This window comes from Tiliqua scincoides, chromosome 2, assembly GCF_035046505.1.
Source record: "Tiliqua scincoides isolate rTilSci1 chromosome 2, rTilSci1.hap2, whole genome shotgun sequence".
Taxonomy (NCBI): domain Eukaryota; kingdom Metazoa; phylum Chordata; class Lepidosauria; order Squamata; family Scincidae; genus Tiliqua; species Tiliqua scincoides.
This window is the reverse complement of record NC_089822.1, coordinates 142,991,093-143,012,980: the sequence shown is the minus strand read 5'-3', so window position 1 is coordinate 143,012,980 and position 21,888 is coordinate 142,991,093. Positions and strand designations below refer to the sequence as shown.

At 43.8% G+C, this 21,888-nt stretch overlaps 1 protein-coding gene across 2 annotated transcripts in view; it reads right to left on the bottom strand.

Moving 5' to 3' along the window:
• The window catches only part of HELZ (helicase with zinc finger), a 170,069-nt gene extending 154,593 nt beyond the window's left edge, over positions 1-15,476 (bottom strand). For both annotated transcript variants that reach the window (XM_066613958.1, XM_066613959.1), the window contains exon 1: positions 15,443-15,476. The gene's annotated coding sequence lies outside the window, so the exon portion shown is untranslated. The remainder of the gene's footprint in view (positions 1-15,442) is intronic.
• Between the last annotated feature and the right edge of the window lie 6,412 nt (positions 15,477-21,888).

Below are 21,888 nucleotides of genomic sequence, written 5' to 3'. Positions count from 1 at the left end.
GCGAGCTGGGCTGGGCTCCCCTCCCTGGTGATCTCTCTCTCTCTCTCTCTCCCCTGGCTCAGGTTGCAGGAGGGGAGGGGAGCCTAGTCAAACCGGAGCTGATCCCAGCCCAGCCCACAGCCTAGAAAGAGAGACAAGCAGGCAAGCGCACAGGGTCTTTTATAGTGGGAAGTAACACGAGACGTTACTTTCCCACTATAAAAGGCCCTGCACGCTGGCTGGGCTTGTCTTTCCTTCGCTGCCACTGAGCTCAGCGGCAGCGAGGGAGAGCAAGGCGCAGAGCTTGCGCAGCAGGCCAGCACGGACTAGGGTGAGGGCCGGGTGCCCATTGGAGGTGGGGGGAGCCCCTGGGGGCCAGATGGGGACCCGCAGGCTGGGGTTTGGGCACCCCTATTCTAGACTGAAGAGCCCCAAAAGCTGTAGCCTTTCCTCAAAAGGGAGGTGCCTCAGCCCAGGAATCATTTTACTCGTTCTTTTTTGCACCTTTTCCATTTCCACTATATCCTTTTTGAAATGTAGCAACCAGAACTGGTCGCAATACTCCGGGTGTGGCCTTAATTTGGACAACGGCATTATAATATTAGCAATTTTATTCTCAACACCTTTTCTAACAATCCCAAGCATAGACTTTGCCTTTTTCGTTGCCGCCGCACTTTGGGTCAAGCACATTGGGTCAACACTTTCATCGAGCTGGGCATCCAGCACCGCCCAAGATTCCTGCCAACACTCTGAGGCTGCAATCCTAACCACACTTACCTGAGAGTAAGCCCCATTGAACAAAATAGGATTTACTTCTGAGTAGACCTGGTTGGGATTGTGCCCTGAGTTTGTTAGCAGCACACCTGCAGGGTTTTGCAAAGGGAGGGGGGAAGTGATGAATTTGCTGGGGGAGGGGAAGACTTTGTTTTGTGTGTATCTGCTAATTGTAAACTTATGCAAACTGAGACATAGAGTCTGTTTGGTTGGAATCCTAACCCCACTTTCCTGGGATTAAGTCCCACTGAACACAAGAGGACTTACTTCTGAGTAGACCTAGCTAGGATTGTGCCTTTTGTCTTACAATAGCAGCCAACAGAGTACCCCCCCCCCCAAAAGGAGGCAGGAGGAAAAAGGGAAATGGCTAAAAAGGAATGGGGATTTTTATTTTTAATTAATTTTTGGAGACAAAGCCATCAAGAGTGGCTTTTTTTCTTTTTTGAAGGGGGAGGAAAAAGAGAAAGGTGAGGATCCTTGGTTAAGCTGACACAGACCCCAAGCCTATGTAGGTCTACTCAGAAGTAAGCCCCATTTGAGTCAATGGGGCTTACTCCCAGGAAAGTGTGGAAAGGATTGCAGCCACACCCAGCAAGATTACAACTCACCCCAAAGTAGATGGATGCTGCTCTCACACACACACACACACCCAACACACAGATGCCACCCCTGTTCCCCCCAGGCAAGACGGAGGGATGCAGGCTGGGGCATTTGGACACACCCCCAATAGGAGCAGGCTGGCTCCTTCCTTCCCAAGCAGAGGAAAGCGCTGCACTGCCTGTACTTACTTTGAAGCCTGCCAGAAGTGCGCCCTGTGCTGATCAGATGCAACACCTCCGCACTCTTCTCTCCTCCAGCCTTGACCAATCCCAGGATGCCCAGGGCAAGGGGCACACTGGGAAATGTAGTCCTTGGGGTGAGGTTGCACATGGAGAGAGCTCCATGATAAGATGCGGCACCTCTGCCTGCCTGCCCAGCCAGCCTTCTCTCCCACCTCCCCCCACCATGTTTCACACGCCCTCCCAGTCTCACGCTGCCCTACCCACCTAGTTCACAGCTGCAGAAAAGCAGCAAGTCAGCAGGCAGAACGTGCAGCAGAGCAGAGCAGAGCAGCCTCTCTTCCCGAGATGCCTGGCGACACCCCTGGAAGCTAGCCACACCTCACTAGGGAGACAGGACGTACAGATTGCATTAGCCTATATGTAAAGTTTTGATTTTTTGCCCCAATGTGCATTACTTTACACTTACTTATATAGAAATGCATCTGCCATTTTGCTGCCTATTCTCCCAGTTTGGAGAGATCCTTCTGGAGCTCCTCACAATCCCTTCTGGTTTTCACCACTTGAAAAAGTTTGGTGTCATCTGCAAACTTAGCCACCTTGCTGCTCAACTCTGTCTCTAGGTCATTTATGAACAGGTTGGAAATCAACGGCCCCAGGACAGATCCTTGGGGCACACCGCTTTTCACCTCTCTCCATTGTGAAAATTGTCCATTGACACCCATTTTCTGTTTCCTGGTCCTCAACCAGAACTAATCCAGGAAAGGACCTGCTTTCTAATTCCATGACTGTGAAGTTTCCTCAGCAGCCTTTGGTGAGGGACAGTGTCAAACGCCTTCTGAAAATTCAGTTCTCCCACATCCGCATGCCTGTTGACCTTTTCAAAGAATTCCAAAAGGACATACAAGGGAAGCAATGATATCCTCTATTTTTTCCTCTGTTGCATTTACTAACCAGTGAAGTAGACATAAACATGATTTGTACTACCCCTCTTTGTCGCTTATAGCAGAGGGTTTAATTGGCTGGAATTTTAGCTGCACTCAACGTAAGAGGCAGGTTAATCTCTCCTCTAGATTTGTAATATCTTCAAAATGTGAGTCTTCAAGAGTGTTAACATAGAACATTTAAAAATAAATCAATGCAGAAAATCAGTGTATGTAGTCAAGTCTTGGAAACAGCCATTCACTTCAAGATGTAATACTTCTAACTTTTATTTGTACTATGCATTGTTGCAGAGCACAGATAATACTAAATTTCATATACTAAATATATTAAACTAGGTTCTTTCTTGCCAACGTCAGTTTAGTGCTTGACAAAAAGCATTTTTGCTCACGCAAGTTGCAGACGTAGCTTCCACTGATTCACCCTTACACTGGAAGCTCCTCACATCAGAGTAATTTTTGTTCTCTATAAAACACGCATAAATGCCAGAACTTAGAAAAATAAGTTAGTATCATGAGTTCTTCATTTCTAGTATGACATTCTCAACACTAAGCTAGACATTCCTTTGGAAATCCAAGAAAGATTCTCTTTCCCTACACAAAAAGCATTTTCAAAGTGGAGTGGTGAAGTACAAACATGTTCAGTATTACAAGAATATCTGTCTCACTGCCAAAAGTGCTTGTCTTAAAACGCTATGTTTTCATTTCCAATTCAGAGTGCTTTGCAACTGGAAGTCAGTGGACACTAAACTGAAAAGATTCTAATTAAGACACCCAAGTGTCTGCTGGATTATAGACTAAATGTTAGATTACTCAGAACAAACACTCTCATAAATCAAGCACACGTATGCCAAATATTCTTTTTTTACTTTCTACAGTTTCTGACATTACTGGGTTACAACAGTAATTAACCTTTGAAGCTAAAAATAATACAATTTTGCCAAATTTGTACTCCATCTTTCTATCAGATCAATAGAAATCAGATCAATCTATCAAATCAATAAAATTTGGAGACATAATCTGGAAATTTCACATTTAATGAGCCAGACACAAAAATTTCTCTAAAGCAGTATTTTCCTGGCTTAGCCTCCAATTTAAAGGCTCCAAAAATGAATTATCAAAGTTTCCTTTTACATTAGGAAAATAATAATCATTCGTTCAAAGAGTAATCATAATCCAACAATACAAAGGACTAAGAGTAGCATAATACTTGTACAAAATAAGTGGAGAACATTAATCAGTTTATTCAGTAACCAGGTTAGTGTCTCCTCACTTCCTCAGCTTTTGGTTAATGTCTTACGAAGCGACTACATTCCATCATCCTCAAATCAACAAGTACAATTACCTAATACAGAGCCTTTCAAATATTCTGCCATCAAGGACACCTTTCCACACTGACTTGAGTCCCACGGGACCCCTGGGTATTGCAGAGGATGCTAGGATTTGTGTATCCATAGTTATTGTGCAGGTTAGCCTGCTGGCCTTGCCCTTATCCGGTTTGAATTTATAATACAACCAAAACTCCTCTATAGCTGGACACTGCATGGGGAAAATCAGGAATGGTAGGCAAACTGTCTTTTAGGGAAGACTGCCATCCATTTAGGGCTGACCCATCTATGAGGTGGATTGAGGCAGTCACTTCCAGCAGCAGATTGGCAGGGGAACAGCCACTTTTTTCCCACTGGTGGTCCTCCTCTTCTCTCACACCAGAGACTGGAAAAGGAAGAGAAGAATGGTGCAGAAGAGAAAATGTGGAGAAGAGAGTGGTGGGCTAGAGCCTGGCTCCAATCTAGAGACTGGGGGAGCACAGGCTGGCACATTCCAGGTAAGGGGGCCAGCATTTGACACCAGAAGACCTTGGGCCAGTGGGCCAGTCCTGCTTCTATTACTTATATTTTTCCCTAATAAATGCCCAAGGAATTCCAGACATCCCTGGAATGTAGTTTTGCACACACACAAACCTCTAACAACATAATATTTGCACTATTGCATGACTTTAGGTAACATCTATTACATTTCCTACAACTTTTATTGATCAACTGATTTATTTTAATATGTTCCTCCTTTGAAAACCAAGTCAAACTACGCTTGTTTACTGTGTCAGATCTTAACCTTAAACACATTTATTTGGAGGCAAACCCCACTGGATTAATTTACTTCCAAATATGTGGGTTTAAAGAGTGCAACTTGCAAAATCATTTGCTGGCTATTTCTTCAAAATGCTTCAGGAATAATTAGAAAATTATAGGTGGCTTGTAAGAGATTTGAAATAGATTCTTGACAAGGGAATGCACCTCTATAGTAGAAATATTGGCTTGACTATTTTAGTGCAGCATAACCCAATAAAACACCAAACAAAGAACTAGAAGGTCCAATATGATTACTCCTAGGACAGTGATCTTTAAATGATGGTGCTTTGTGGACTGATCCAGCTTAATGGTTCTTTGACTAGTTTTACTAGAATATTACATAAGAGACTACTCAAAAGCTTTCCATGTTAAAACTCCACTTCTTCTGCACTCTAAGAGCTCAATCCTGAGCTATTTAGTGCCAGCGGTATGAGTGTACTGCCTGTGCTGTGTGTCAAACATGTGCCATAAAGTACATTTATGGGCAGGAGGTCTGGTCTAGAGGGTAGAGCCTCCATTTGCCTGAAGATAACATCCAAAGGTCGCCGGTTCGAGGCCACCGGCACCGTGCGACCTTGAAGCAGCTGACAAGCTGAGCTGAGTTATTCCATCTGCTCTGAGCGTGGGAGGATGGAGGCCAGAACGTTAAACCAGATCAGAAAGAAACATCTGAATGTTGTGATTCTTGAGAGATAGAACCCTCTTTCAATTGTAAAAATCCCTACGGGGATTTAAATAGCCTGCTTATGTAAACCGCCTTGAATAAAGTCTTGAATAAAGACCAAGAAAGGTGGTATATAAATACCTGTATTATTTATTATTAATTATTAATTATTATTATTATTATTATTATTATTATTTACGGCACCCTCTGTGTAGGGACGGCCAGCACCAGAAGGACGCCACCTGAAACAAGGGTGGCAGTAAGGTTTCTTGGGGTAGGGGGAGGTGTTCGGAATGGAGAAAGAATCAGGGTGGGAGGGGGGTGGGACCAGCAGAGCTCTGCTACACTGGATCCAGTGCTCTGTGTTGAGCTGAAAAGTCCAACACGCAGCTCCTCCAGTCTGCCCTGGCTTTGCCAGCACAGACTGGAGGAGATCCATTGCGGGACCGGAACCCTTATCTGGGGGAAGGGGAGGAATGTTCCCTTCCTGAGGAGACTCTGGCAGCTGCCATGGTGTCCAAAGGATGCAGTGGTAGCCATTTTGGCATTACTGTTCCTTTGGACACTGGGCAGCTTTGGATTGGGTTGTTATCATCCTGCTCTGAATGAGGTTGCACTCCCTCTGAAGGAGCAGGTCCACAGTTTGGGGGTAATCCTGTATCCGCAGCTGTTTCTGGATTCCCAGGTAGCGGCGGTGGCCAGGGAAGCCTTTGCTCAGCTTTGGTTGATTTGTCAGCTGCGACCATACCTGGGTCGCTGAGACCTGGCCACGGTGACCCATACCCTAGTGACATTCAGATTAGATTACTGCAACACGCTTTACGTGGGGCTGCCTCTGAAGACAGTCCGGAAACTGCAACTAGTGCAGAATGCGGCGGCCCGTGTGGTTTCTGGGGCTCGTTGGTTCAACTCAGTCAGGCCACTGCTTTGGCAGCTACACTGGCTGCCAGTTCGTTTCTGGGCTGAATTCAAAGTGTTAGCTTTGACTTTAAAGCCCTATACAACTCGGCTCCAGGGTATCTGAGGGATCGCCTCCTTCCATACAATCCAACCCGTTCTCTCAGGTCATCAGAGGGGGCCTTTCTGACTGTGCCACCACTAGCAGAGGTGAGGGGGATGGCGGCAAGAAAGAGGGCCTTCTCAGTGGTGGCTCCCCATTTGTGGAATTCCCTCCCCCTGGAATTGAGAACAGCTCCCTCTTTAGAGTCCTTTCGGAGGGAACTTAAGACCTTTTTATTTAGGGAGGCCTTTAATGTCTTTTATATATGTATATTTTATGTTTTTAATATGTTTTTAATTGTGAGCTGCCTTGAGTGTCCTCATTTGATAGAAAGGTGGGATGGATATGGAGATATGTATATAAAAATATGCTGCCCTGGCCCTAGACAAATCTTTCCTGACAAATGTGTCAGAGAGAGCATGTGTCAACATGGCAATACTTATCTGTTACTTACTTATGCTTCCCATTTCCTTTTGTCTTCCTTAATCAGTTCAAATATATCAAGCCGTACATAAAAAGGCATTCAGCACATTTTTCTAATTTTTCTTCTGTGGACCACCTGAAATATTCAGTGGTCTACAGTTTAAGAATCGCTTTTCTGGAGAAACACAGTAGCAAAACTACTCTGCTTTCCATTATACATCTTCCTACTTTTTTGATGAAATTTTGTTCCTAGGCATTGAAGAAGATACAAATATTTATATGTCCAATTAGGGAAATGGTTAAAAGTTGCAAGAGTATATACAGAATGCTTGATTTTGCCATTACCAGTTCACTTCTAACATATAAGATCATCTTCATTCATAAAATGTGCCTCAGTAAGCAAATACCACAAATGTATGGAAGGTTTAAAATCAAGGTAATTTCATCACAACAGCATGCAAAATTTCTCATGCATACTGAATACAACGGAGTAATGCATACCCTTGTAAGCTGGAGCAAACTGCTCAAAAACTAGTGGGTATAAATTTCTGCTTATACTTCTGGCAACTTTAACATACACAAACATTCATATCAACTGTTCAACTGCCCTTATCCTTCACTGTTTACCCACTAGAGTTTCTGGGAGCATCAGCCTTTTATAAACAAGCAAGATCATGAGATGTAGTCCCTAAGCAATGTAAACCAAAAGACTATACAATATTCACCTTATTCAGGCAGATCTCAGTATCACAAGTATTTCTGGAGACTGTGCAACAAAAACAAATCACAGTAGGATTTGCATAACTAACTTGAATCATTTTGTGGCTCACCAACAGACATCTCTATCAACACAATGACAACCTATCCCTGCAGGTAATTCTAAATACAACTCTGATCTCTGACACTCCAATTTTAACATATTTAGTGGAAATAAATTTTATTTATTACTGCTGTATACAACTATGTGAAAAATTGCAGCTGCCATATAAACAGCACTCACTGAGCAATAGTTTGGTCTAAAATTTTACACTAACTGCCAACTTTTAATTCTGTGATTAGAAAACACAAATAATTTTATTAAACTAAATGCCATGCAGATGAACAAAATTATATTAATTACAAGACAGTTCAAACTTTTCTTTGCAATATAAAAGCTCCTTTTTTAAAAGATGTAAGTTGAAATTCTCAGAATCCTGAAAAAGTGACAGATTATGTAGCAAAAACTTATACTGATTTGCTGCTCCATTTGTTTTTCCATTCTATGAGTTGTTCTTAGGTTGTATATTGTGTGGGTATTTTTTAAAATAGAAAATGCCATTAATATCCCATTGCATCCAACATGAGCAATGAAAAATTCTACAAGGCCCAGTATGCTGAAGAGTCCAGAAGTAATGGTGGAGGCAGGTTTTTAAATGAATTAAAAAACAGAAGGAAGAGGGAGCATTTTTTCTTATCCAAGGTCCACATTGCTGATTGAAAATTATGCAAGAACACAAACCAGACACATGTTAAATCTTTCCACATGGCCTATGAGGGCATGTGCATTTATGCAGCAACAGAAAGAGAGAGAGACAGAAAACAAAAACCACACAAATATATCTTTCAGGTTTCGGAATCTCAACAAAAGGGACAAAACATGTTCCCCATGCTCTTTTCATCACAAAAATATTGGGCCAGACTTTCCCATTAGGAACCTCACATTTGACTTACACCAACCACATAAGCAGCAATGCTAAGCGCGCCTTCTTGACAGTTTTCATGAATGCCACTTAATTGGCTTTTGAAACTTCCTCACATAGGTAGTCTGTGTGTGTGTGTGTGTGTGTGTGTGTGTGTGTGTGTGTGTGTGTGTGTGTGTGTGTGAAACACCAAAATGCAGTTTTAAATGCACTTTAAGGGTTTTAAATTAATAACTGGCCATGCAGCAAGGGAGATTTTCAATGTTTCAGTATTTTTTCCTTCTTCTGTAAAAGCTGATGAATTCAAACTGAAATATGTTTTCAGTCCTCCATCCAACCACTTTTTCCACAGAGATGTCCATGAGTACTTTTTGGATAAACTTTTACACATTTCCTCCATCAACTCCTGCCCCCCCTCCAGCTCTCCAGCAACACTGACCTCAGGGGAAAGCCTAGTCAGATGAGTCCTAGCAAACAGACAACTCAACTCACCTATCCTTTACCCATTGCTGCTGTTGCCCCAAGGAAAACAGAGGAGTTTGGGGGGGAGGGGCAAGATCCCTCCAAATGGCATATATGCACACTAGCACCTGTGCCCACAGAGGCACTTTAATTAAAATGAAAGGAACTACAAGTAGTGATACTGACAGCATTTTCTTACACCTTGTCAGTTTCACTGGAAAGCAGAGGGGAAAAGTGAAGGAATTGCACAGATTTGAACTAGAAGAGTAACTGTGCAGGTGAACCCAAGCCTAATTACAAGAGAGAATGGGTTAGCATCAGTGGTAGGCAGATGGGAGAATTATTCATTCATTTAAGATATTCCCCCCACCTTTCCACCACCCAAGGCAGCTTCCATAAAATGAAAATACTGTATAACTCCTACACTAGCGGCAGAGAATGTGGCATGTGGGACATTTCAAGTGGGAAAAATATGGCTTGCAAATGGTGTATTAAGGAAATAGAAGAAGTTTCCCAAGTGTTTTAGTGCACATGTGATTTGGCCCTAAATAAGTCACACTGAAATCAGCATGACCTATATCTGAGTACCTATATCTGAGTACAACAGGAGAGAAAACTGAACACTTTCCACATGCGCTGCCTCCGATGCATCCTCGGCATCTCCTGACAGGACAAAGTTCCAAACAACACAGTCCTGGAACGAGCTGGAATCCCTAGCATGTTTGCACTGCTGAAACAGAGACGCCTGCGTTGGCTCGATCATGTTGTGAGAATGGATAATGGCCGGATCCCAAAGGATCTCCTCTATGGAGAACTCGTGCAAGGAAAGTGCCCTACAGGTAGACCACAGCTGCAATACAAGGACATCTGCAAGAGGGATCTGAAGGCCTTAGGAGTGGACCTCAACAGGTGGGAAACCCTGGCCTCTGAGCAGCCCGCTTGGAGGCAGGCTGTGCAGCATGGCCTTTCCCAGTTTGAAGAGACACTTGGCCAACAGTCTGAGGCTAAGAGGCAAAGAAGGAAGGCCCATAGCCAGGGAGACAGACCAGGGACAGACTGCACTTGCTCCCGGTGTGGAAGGGATTGTCACTCCCGAATTGGCCTTTTCAGCCACACTAGACGCTGTTTCAGAATCACCATTCAGAGCGCGATACCATAGTCTTTCGAGACTGAAGGTTGCCAACACTAGATATCTGAGTAAGTAGGTTTCAGACTGCAGTAACAGATTGGATTCTGAAATATTAAAAGACAAGCTCTTTCAAAGAAATTGGGCTCTATATATACTATTTGCCAGCATAATATGCAATGGAAAAGGTGGAAGTATGGAAAAACAGTGAATGCCATAGGTTCTGGATGAACTGGATAAAGAAACAAATAGCACTGGCAAAACTGAGGCAACAAAGAACAATGAAAATGGTGCCTCCATTGTTACATTTCCAGTAGAGAAAAAGTGGCAATGCCATTTGTTCATAATAATTGTTCAGAGATGTTTTTCTTATCTAGTTCTAATATTACGGCCAACTGCTGATGATGCTTCCATGCACACACAGATTCTCACACGATATCACAGAAGGTACTCCACATGGGATCACCGGGAAAATTCAGCCTTGAGTTTCAAAATAACAGTCTGACAGAGTTTCAGTATTATTTTGCTCCAAATAGTAAGAAGAAAGCTTCATCTACTCAAAAGCATTGTGATAGTATAAAGAGGCTGCAGATAAATGCTCACTCTAATTTTCAATTTGGTTATATATAGGAAACACTGCATGTTTTTTTATTCTAAAGTAAGTGCACTGAGAACTTTAAAATGGCAAGGTCTATTTTAACAATCTCCTCCTCTTGGAAAACAAAGAGAGAAGCAGCAATGCACATAAAAAAGGCAAGATGCATTTGTCTGGAAACCCAAGATTGACTCCCAGCTCCACTGACAGCTTCTGATGCATTCAAAGAAAGCATGTTGAATGTAATTTTAACAAAAAACCTTAGAAATAGCTCAGTTAGTCCAGATCACCTTTCTTCAACACTGAGTTGTCAAGTAGCAAACTCGTCTTCTAACACATGGCATATCAAGTAGCCATTCTGCTTCCTGAAATAACACCAACCAATAAAATTGTGGGGGGGGGGGGGGCTGCAGTTGGAAAGACATAAAAATTGAAATGCCCTTTGTGGTGCATTTCCCTGAAAGGATAAAAAACCTATGAGTCAGTAGTCAAAAGCAAGTCCTAAGAAATGTATGGACAACAGTCTGTTAGGTCACTAAACTCACAAGAAGTTTCCTGTTGTTTCGTCCTGGGAGTGCAATTATACACAAGGAACCTCATCATGGCTTCTATCTCCCCGTCAGACATTTTTTCACTACGATGAGGAGTAGAGTGCAACCACAAAGCAGCATGTGCTAGCAATTCAAGGGTCGGGGGAAAGGATACACAAAAATGTCAGTCATGTGGTGAAACACAGGCAGCAAAGGGATGGCTCATCCACATCAGAGCAGAATCAATACCTAAATACATGTCTAAAATACAGTACTGGCAAAAGCACAGAGCTATGTGTGTAAGACAGGAGTATATATTAGGGAAAGTGTGAAGATACACAGACTGCATGTGGAATGGAGTAGGAGGGGAAAGTGTGAGTATTTGAGGCAGGGAATATTTAAAGAATAGTGTAAGCTAGAAAATATGTAAAGTGAGTAGGCATTATAATTCTCACCCTTGTGAATATTTTAGATGCACAATTCTTTGGATAATTAGGAGGACTAATTCACCATTAGAAAACAGAATATGCTCTTTGAAAGCCAATATTTTTACATGTATTTGCCACTAAGGGTGCAATCCTAACCCCTTGTGTCAGTGCTTTCCAGCACTGGCATAGCAGTGTCAATGGGACGTGTGCAGCATACTGCAGTTGGGTGTCACTCACGGAGGCCTCCTCAAAGTAAGGGAATGTTTGTTCCCTTACCTCAGAGCTGCATTGCTCTTATGTCAGTGCTAGAAAGCACTGACATAAGGGGTTAGGATTGCGCCCTTAGCAGCATGTCAACTACATGCTCTAATACACCAACAGACACTTCAACCAAACAAATCAAATATCACTCATGCAACAGAGGCTGTCACTTTAACAGTATTTCGTGTATAAAAGTTAGTGGGTGACTCAATTTCCCCCTTTTTAAAATGAGAGATAAAACTTTTCCTTTGCAGGATGACATACAAAATTTTGTGAAATGTAATAGTTCAGAGATTAATTGTACCTATAACACTATTAATGAAATTGTTCCTAAGTAGATGCATACATAAGTAATATAGAATTGTATTAAACTGAATTCAGAAGATGACAAGCAAGGCTCAGATTGATGCTTAGTGTAAAAAAACCAAACCATGGTGCTATTGAGAGAAGCACACTGTTCCTGTCTATAGTTACTCCTGCTGCCTAATAAGCCAGTCAGTGCAACTCAGGGAGAGGAGGTCCACCAGAGGTCATTTTGCCCACAGGCTTCTCAAATCTAAAGCCAGATTTGCTATCTTGGGGCAATAGGATCATGTACCCTTCCCTTACAAAGTTTCTTGCCTAAGGTTGCAATCCTTTGTGCGCTTTCAGGGGGGGGGGGGATTCTTTGTCCACTTTCTGGAGGGAAAAATCCTATAGGACACCACAGGACTTGTGCCTAAACTAATTTCCATAGGATTGTGTTGCTGTGACTTTACTCTCAAGATACCTTCTTTCTTTTCAGAAAAAAAAGATAACAGATTCCATAATCCTAAGGAATTTTTGAATCAAAATGTATTGTGCATGTTATTTTTATTATGCCAGGATAAACATTTGTAACCTAACACCAGCAAGAGACTTTTAAAATTTTGGACTCTATTTCTGGTACTACCCCTCCTTTTTCTGTTTCTTTTATTAAAACATATTTGGATATTTAGTCTGTGACTATAGAACAGCAAAGAGGGATCTGCTTAATAACAACATTTCTATAGTGTAGGTATCATAGTAAAGGCTGAAGCCACAATTTCATGCAAATTTAGGAAAATAACATTTATTTTAAAAATAATAGCATTTGTAAAGCACTTTTTAAGTGTTCAAGTCATTTAACATGCAGTATCCCAGTAATCATTAGAACAATCCTAAAATGCAAGTCAGTATTATACCCATATCCCAGAAGGGGTGCTGACAGACAGTGGATGATGCTGTTCATGGCTATGGTGCAATCTGAATTAGGAACATCCCAGTTCATAGCTCATGAATGTCCTAACCACGCATGTGGAAGACTCAGCAAAACACTAGGGTCAAGGGCCCCCTGACTCGGCACTCATCCCCATGCATGCAAACTCAATTCTGTCCGTGTCTGGGTGTGCTGTTTTTGTGGCATGAATCAAAGTGGGTGAACAGCAGGGGGAGTTCCAGTACAGAGGCAGGGAAGGGTTAATATTTGCTTTTGCAACAAATAAGGAGGTGGGAATGGGCTCTCTTGCCCATCTCTGATAACTGATGATCATTGGACAAAGGATAGGCAGTCTGATATTTTCTTTGGCTGAGGTAGGGCAAAAGGAGGAGTCCAAGGGGTTCTTGCTTTGGGACTGGCTGGAGAAAACCAGGGAGGTGGAGGGAGCGGGAGCAGGCTCTCTTACCCATCTCTGAAAAAAGAATGATCACTGGTCAAAGTATGGGAGTAAAGAATAAAAATAAATGCTGCTCACAAAGCCTTCTGTATCAGTTACAAAATTCTCCATCCCCGTCCCTAGCAATTATGATTTCGAACTGTAGTAAATGAAAACATAAAAGCAACTATTTGGCTTCAATGTGATGTTGTGCCTTCCCACTTACTAACTGATAAAGGAAGACTTTATAACTTAAATTAAGAAAGTGAAACATTAAACTCATTCCCTGCTTTTGTGATCTTATGCTGAGTAGAAAATAAGGGCCATAAACAATTTTCTATTAAGAACTTCACATCAAAGTTAATTTTATTTTTAAAAATGCTAACATTCTTAGTTGCTTCACTAGTGTAGTTTTAAATTATTGAAAACTTTTTTCCAGTTTGTTGTGCACTTCATGAACATTTGTGGCTCAAACGATCATGTCAGCATATCCCTCAACTCAATACAGATGCTAAAATTATTTTAATAAGTCTTTTACTATGTTATGTTTACACAGAATTCAAAGAAGTGGTGCACTTCTTATTTCTGTGTGTGAAATTCCTTGCAGACTTCTGGGCCTAAGAAATTTGGAAATAAATCCTTGTCTCTTCAAGCTGTTCCACCCAGGAAGTTAAAATATCTTAGCATTTCTGAGATCCATTTTTACAAAGTTAGGCTCTGTCTCAGCGCACAGAATTTTGTGCCAAAATGTGAGTTTGCAGAGTTTACATTTCAAAACTCTCTGCTTTAAAGTGTTCCACACTGTCAAAATTAACAGTACTCAAACCATCCCCCCCCCCCCCAAAAAAAAACAAGCCCTGAAATTCAGTGGCTTGAGTAACGTTTTGCCTCATCCGAAAAAAAATGATTTTCCAATTCTGTTTCCATCAACTATTATCACATTTCTAGAGCAGGAAACCACCGTTACTTCTCATTCACCATGCCCTTAGTTTTACAACATTACTTTCACTTACATTTACATTTACATCATTCAATTACTTTTAAACACAAGTTTCCAAAGAAGTGCCTGTGCAGCGCACATCCTACAAAAGAAGTCCTTTTCTTGTCATGGCAATAATCACTCATCTAAGAATTTGTGATACAGCCATCCCTACTATCCAAAATCATATCTAAAACGCTCCCAACCCTTCCATACTTCTCATGCACTTAAAAAAATTAACATTTTATCTATGGATGGACTAGTATTTACTTTCAATTTCATTCACAGAAACAGTGCTATGTGCTGGAATGGGCGTGCATGTCTGCAGAAGCCAGGAGGAGGGAAGGCAGGTGATCTAAGTCTGCAATGCTATCCACCCTTTCCTGGGGGTAAGCCCCACTGACAGCAATGGGACTTACTTCTGAGTAGACAGGCATAGGCTTGGGCTCTGAGGCTGCAACCCTGTCCACACTTCCCTGGGAGGAAGCCCCACTGACTACAGCAAGACTTACTTCTGGGCTGCAGGAGACACACACACGTCCCTTTCTGGAGTTACCTTCTCAGTTTCGCCGCCCCCCCAGGACCCCTCCCTTCCTCACCCCCCTCCCGCCCGCCCGCCCTCGAAAGGCCAGCCTGCCTGCCTGCCTGGAAGGTCCCACCCGCGTGTTCCAAAGGCGCACCAAGCACCCGGGCACCGCCACCCACCCCCGTCGGCGCGCGGGCTGGAGGGAGACACAGCCCGCCGGAGGCCTCGCTCCTTCCGGACTCCAGCCTGTGCAGAGGCCGCTCCCCCGCGGCAGTTGCTCCTCGGGCGCCAGGACTGCGCTTGTAAACAGCCCCGAGCCGCCGCTTCTGCAGGCCCCTCCGCAGGCACAGGGCCCTCTCCGACCGGCACCGCTCAGCCCCCGCCCCGGCCGCGGCCCCGCCCAGCCCCGCGGAGAGTGGCTCGGCCCCGGGCCCCGGGCCCCCTCCGCCGCCCGCGCGCCGGCCGAGCCCCGCGCCCTTCGCCCCCGGCCGGGAAACGGGGAAGTCCTGACTTACCTGTCATTACTTTCTACGCCATCTTGGATCCACTTGTCAACGTCCCCGCGGAGCATTGTGGGTAGGAACACAGAGGAACTCCTCTCGCTCCGCTCCCCGCCCCTCCCCCTCCCTCGCCAGAGCAAAGAAAGTTCGGCCGCAGGGGAGGCAGCGGCGTGAGGGGGGCCAGTGGAGGGGCCCCCAGCTGAGGCTGCCTCTCCCACTTGGGAGGTGCCGGACGCTGGGGAGCAGCACTTAGCGCCCAAGCCTCTACTCAGAAGTCAGTCCCATTACAGTCAATGGGGCTTACTCCCAGGAAAGGGTGGAGAGGATTGCAGCCTCAGAGCCCAAGCCTGTGCATGTCTACTCTGAAGTAAGTCCCATTACAGTCAAAGGGACTTACTTCTGAGTAGAGATGTATAGGACTGGGCTCTGAGGCTATAATCCGCTCCACACTTTCCTGGGAGGAAGCCCCATTGACTGTAATGGGACTGACTTCTGAGTAAACATGCATAGGACTGGGCTCTCAGACTGCAACCCTATCCACACTTTCCTGGGAGGAAGCCCCATTGACTGTAATGGGACTTACTTCTGAGTAGAGATGCATAGGGTTGGGCTCTGAGGCTACAATCTTCTCCACACTTTCCTGGGGAGCAAGCAAGCAAGCCTCTGAAAGAGCAATCTTGGTGGGTGCTGTGAAGACTGTAAATAGATGAGGATCCAGGGTACTTGGTGGTTTTTGTAGCTTGCCTAAATAAAAATTAACACAAGCATTCTCAATCTCCACACACACACACACACACACACACACACACACAGAATGTCCACTATCAAATACAAGGAAAAGCACAGTCTTTCTAGGACAGTGTTTCTCAACCAGTGGTACAGTACCTCCAGAGGTACTTGAGGTGGTGTTGGGTGGTACTTGCAGGACCCCTTGACACCTGCTGTCCAGCAGTGAGACCAGGAATGCAATACAACAAACAGTGGTAGGAGGCTTGGTGGACAGAGCTCCCAAACATGTTTTCCATACTTAAGAACATAAGAACAGCCCCACTGGATCAGGCCATAGGCCCATCTAGTCCAGCTTCCTGTATCTCACAGCGGCCCACCAAATGCCCCAGGGAGCACACCAGATAACAAGTGACCTCATCCTGGTGCCCTCCCTTGTATCTGGCATTCTGACATAGCCCATTTCTAAAATCAGGAGGTTGCGCATACACATCATGGTTTGTACCCCGTAATGGATTTTTCCTCCAGAAACTTGTCCAATCCCCTTTTAAAGGCATCCAGGCTAGACGCCATCACCACATCCTGTGGCAAGGAGTTCCACAGACCGACCACATGCTGAGTAAAGAAATATTTTCTTTTGTCTGTTCTAACTCTCCCAATTTTAGTGGATGTCCCCTGGTTCTGGTGTTATGTGAGAGTGTAAAGAGCATCTCTCTATCCACTCTGTCCATCCCCTGCATAATTTTGTATGTCTCAATCACGTCCCCCCTCAGGCGTCTCTTTTCTAGGCTGAAGAGGCCCAAACGCAGTAGCCTTTCCTCATAAGGAAGGCGCCCCAGCCCAGCAATCATCTTAGTTGCCGTCTTTTGCACCTTTTCCATTTCCACTATGTCTTTTTTGAGATGCATGGACCAGAACTGGACACAATACTCCGTCCACCCTCAGCCTCTTACTGGTGTTGGTTGTGTCACATCTGGCCTCCCAACCCAGAAGTAACTGGTGATGATATCATCACCAGTTAGTTCTGGTGGATCTTCAAATAGGTGGACCATGTGAAGTGGTACAGTGGAGGACAAATGTTGAGAAATGTTATAGTTCTAGGACTATCTAGTTTTCCAGACTGTAAATGTAGCTAGAAAGATCCAGTCTCAAGAAAATCATTCATATAGATGCACAACCTTATAACCAATCTCTGGAAATCTTACAGCACAGCCATTCTTCACTTTGCCAAGGACAAGTAACCATTCTTGCAGGGCAAGTCACATGTCAGAACCATCGCTGAATCAGTCATATACCACAGAATTTTATGCAAGTAAATGGGCTGTTGAATATTTTGGACTTGTCTACAGGGGTGAACAGTAAAACAGAGCATCCACAGTTTGTTTCCATGCTTCATATACTACTGTGTGCCTGGGGAGTGAACTCCCCTGATTTATATCTCCATATCCCAATGTAGGGGGAGGCAAATGCCACTAATGCCATTTCCCCTGAAACCACGGGTATTTACACAACACCTGTTAAGAAATCTTAACTTGAGTGAAACCTCAGTTATTTAGCAGCCAGCCATTGAGCAACATCTGTTTGTTTCTTGGAACTTTTCTTTTGCAAAGGGTAAAATAATTGGCACTCTTCACTGTTTGTTTGTTGAACCATGGCAGCAGGGTGCAATCCTGCACATACTTAGTGGGGTTTACTCCCAAGTACCTAATTAGGGAAAGGCTATAGCTCAATCATAGAGCACTGTTTGCATGCAGCTAGTTCTCAGTTCAGTTCCTGACATCTCTAGGTAGGGCTAAGATGGCAAGACATGTGACTGAAACTCAGGAGAACTGCTATGTATGCGACTTCTAATGATCTCAGTCTAACATCATGGAAGGGAAAAGAGTCTTTGTTCCCTTTGTTGCAAAGGACAATTCAGCACCAACCAAGTTCCTGAAGTTATGGTTGGAAAAGTAGGGTACCAGCAGCTGTAGTGGTTGCATTGCTCAGTTGTGAGCTAACACACATTCATGTGTCACTGTGAATTGTGTGAGTCAATTGCACAAAAGTCATTGACAGCCCAATCCTATCCACACTTTCCTGGGAGTAAGCCCCACTGACTCTAATGAGACTTATTTCTGAGTAGACATGCATAGGATTGGGCTGTCAGTCAACATTTAACCAACATTGCAAAACTGTATGGTTCAAATAGGTTTCTTTTTATACAGTATTTATAATGGGAATGCAAATGTCAGGATTAATAAAAACTTTGAAAATCAAGCTATTAAAACATCAGTGTCTGCTTGCCAACTGCTGGTGCAACAGCTCCCTGGAAATACCTCTCCACTGAGTCTTCTAGTCTTGGCCTCTCTCTGTGTGACCACTCTGCATGAAAAACAGTTTACATCACTAAACAAATAGTTCCATCCCCAAAGTGTTCATAACCCAAAAAAATAGTCACTGGATATATCACGGGTGTCCAAACGTTTTGGCAGGAGAGCCACATGATCTCTCAGACACTGTGTCATGGTCCAAGCAAAAAAAATTAATTTATATTTAAAATTTGAATAAATTTACATAAATGTATTAGAGATGGAACTTATATGAATGAATGAAGGTCTCACAATAGCTCAAGGCCTATAAAAGGCCTTGCACAAAGCAAGGCTGGCCTTTCCTTTGCTGCCACTGCTGCTTCACAGATGTGAAAAAGCAAGCAGCAGAGAGAAAACACAGCCTGTAGCTTGCAGGAGAGATCAGTCAGCCCTTGCACTGAGAACAGTTGCATTGGGCCAGTGTGGGCTCCTGCAAGTCTCCAACAGGCCAGAGGCTCAATGGAGATTGGGGGCTTCCTGAGGGCCACAAATGGCCCCTGGGCCAGTGTTTGGGCACCCCTGGAGTATAGGATTACAGCCTAAGGCAGTGGTTCTCACACATTTAGCACCGGGACCCACTTTTAGAATGAGAATCTGTTGGGACTCACCGGAAGTGATGTCATGACCGGAAGTGATCTCATCAAGCAGGAAAATTTTTCACAATCCTAGGCTGCAATTCTACCCACACTTACCCATTGTTCAAATATACATAGTAGCTTGTTAAAAATACAGGTCTGTAACGTTTCCCCAAATGCAGTCACATACCATGGTAGTGGGAGCATCAAATCTAATATATTAAAAATAAAATAATGAAATGAATGGGGACCCACCTGAAACTGGCTGGTGAACCACCTAGTGGGTCCTGACCCACAGTTTGAGAAACACTGACCTAAGGGATTAAGAACATAAGGGTGCTGGTAGACAGCTCGATGAAAGTGTCGATCCAACGTGCAGCCATGGTGAAGAGGGCTAATTCCATGCTTGGGATAATTAGAAATGGTATTGAATAAGACAGCTAATATTATAATGCCATTGTACAAATCAATGGTAAGGACACACCTAGGGTATTGTGCCTAGTTCTGGGAGACACATTTCAAAAAGGATATAATGGAAATGGAAAAGGTGCAGAAGAGAGCAACCAAAATGATTACTGAGTTGAGGCACCTCCCTTACAAAGGCTACAGCATTTGGAGCTCTTCAGTCTAGAAAAGAAGTGCCTGAGGGGGTACGTGATGGAGTCATACAAAACTATGCAGGAGCTAGACAGCTTGGATAGAGAGATGTTCTTTTCCCTCTCACATAACACCAGAACCAGGGGATATCCACTAAAATTAAGGGTTGGGAGAGTTAAGACAGGCAAAATATTTCTTTACCCAGCATGCAATTAGTCTGTGGATCTTCTTGCCACAGGAAGTGGTGATGGCATCTTGTCTAGATGCCTTTAAGAGGGGACTGGACAAATTCCTGGGGGAAAATTCCATCATGGGTTACAGGTCATAATAGGTATGTGCAAGCTCCTGATTTTAGAAGTAGGCTACCTCAGAATGCCAGATACAGGAGGGGACAGAAGGACACAGGTTGTGTCTTGTTGTTTTGTGCTCCCTGAAGCATTTAGTGGGCCACTGTGAGATACAGGAAGCTGAGTTAGATAGTTCTTTGGCCTGATCCAGCGGGGCTCCTCTTGTGTTCTTATGATGTTCTTAAGAACACTCAGGGCCCAATCACATCCAACTTTCCAGCGCCAATGCAGCTGCAATACATCTCTAAGGGAATAAATGTTCCATTACCTTGAGGGGGCCTCTGTGACTGTCCCACCACCTCAGGATGCAGTGCAAGTGCTGTTAGCATGACTGCATCAGTGCTGGAAAGTTGGATAGGATTGGGCCCTCAGGCTGCAATCCTATACACACTTCCTTGTAAGTCAAAATCAATTAATGGTTCTGAGCAAATATGCATACAATTCTGCAAATAACTCTGTTTTAGAGATTATGATCATTAAGATTTATCTTTAGGGAAAATTGTTTCAACTGCAATTTAAAAAAAAACTTTTACAAGGAATTAACTTCCATATTTGCAGTGTTGATGTTTAAATGTGTAGATGACCTTTTCCAATTTATATTTATATAAAGCACTTATTTAGAGGAAACAGGACAATTAATGAATTAAGTATGAGCAGTGTAGTGATAGTAAGAGGTAAACAACTACAGAGGCAGTTAGTTGGCAACCTTCAGTCTCAAAAGACTATGGTATCACGCTCTGAATGGTGGTTCTGGAACAGCATCTAGTGTGGCTGAAAAGGCCGATTCGGGAGTGACAATCCCTTCCACACTGGGAGCAAGTGCAGTCTGTCCCTGGTCTGTCTCCCTGGCTATGGGCCTTCCTTCTTTGCCTCTTAGCCTCAGACTGTTGGCCAAGTGTCTCTTCAAACTGGAAGAGGCCATGCTGCACAGCCTGCCTCAAAGCGGGCCGCTCAGAGGCCAGGGTTTCCCACTTGTTGAGGTCCACTCCTAAGGCCTTCAGATCCCTCTTGCAGATGTCCTTGTATCACAGCTATGGTCTACCTGTAGGGCGCTTTCCTTGCACAAGTTCTCCATAGAGGAGATCTTTTGGGATCCGGCCATCATCCATTCTCACGACATGACCAAGCCAACACAGGCATCTCTGTTTCAGCAGTGCATACATGCTAGGGATTCCAGCTCGTTCCAGGACTGTGTTGTTTGGAACTTTGTCCTGCCAGGTGATGCCGAGGATGCATCAGAGGCAGCACATGTGGAAAGCGTTCAGTCTCCTCTCCTGTTGTGAGAGGAGAGTCCATGAGAGGCAGAGAGAGAGGCAGACTACAGAGGCAGAAGAGATGCTATTCTACAGTCTTCCTTGTGCCCTGCCCTGACTTGTCAAGATCAAGTTGTCTTTAGAAACATCTTACTGAAAAACTGAGTATTGACTTTTATAGATAAAGTTAAACTCTCTGGCCTTAGTCTGATGAAGTGGTTCTGCAAGTAGACATGAATATATGGCTGGAGCTTGGTCGCAGGCAAAGATTTCTAGAGGTTGTTAATGTAGCGTAAACTCAATACACCTTCAAGCAGGGAAATATTAATGAAGCAAACTTAAGTTTATTTCACTTGCACTCTGTTTTTCCTTGAAGCTCAGAGCATCTTAGACATGGATAAATTCTAAAGCATATGATGCCTGTACAGTGGAGTTGCTTCATACGTGCATGTAATTTACACAAATTCAACTATGCATGTTCAGCAAAAAAAAAAAGGAACAATTTAAATAGTGCAGGTGATACTGCCCAGCATTCTGCTCAGTGATGCTATGGAGTGAGGGTGAGATTGGAAACGTGAATCTGTACAAATCATTTTCATCATCGCAACACCA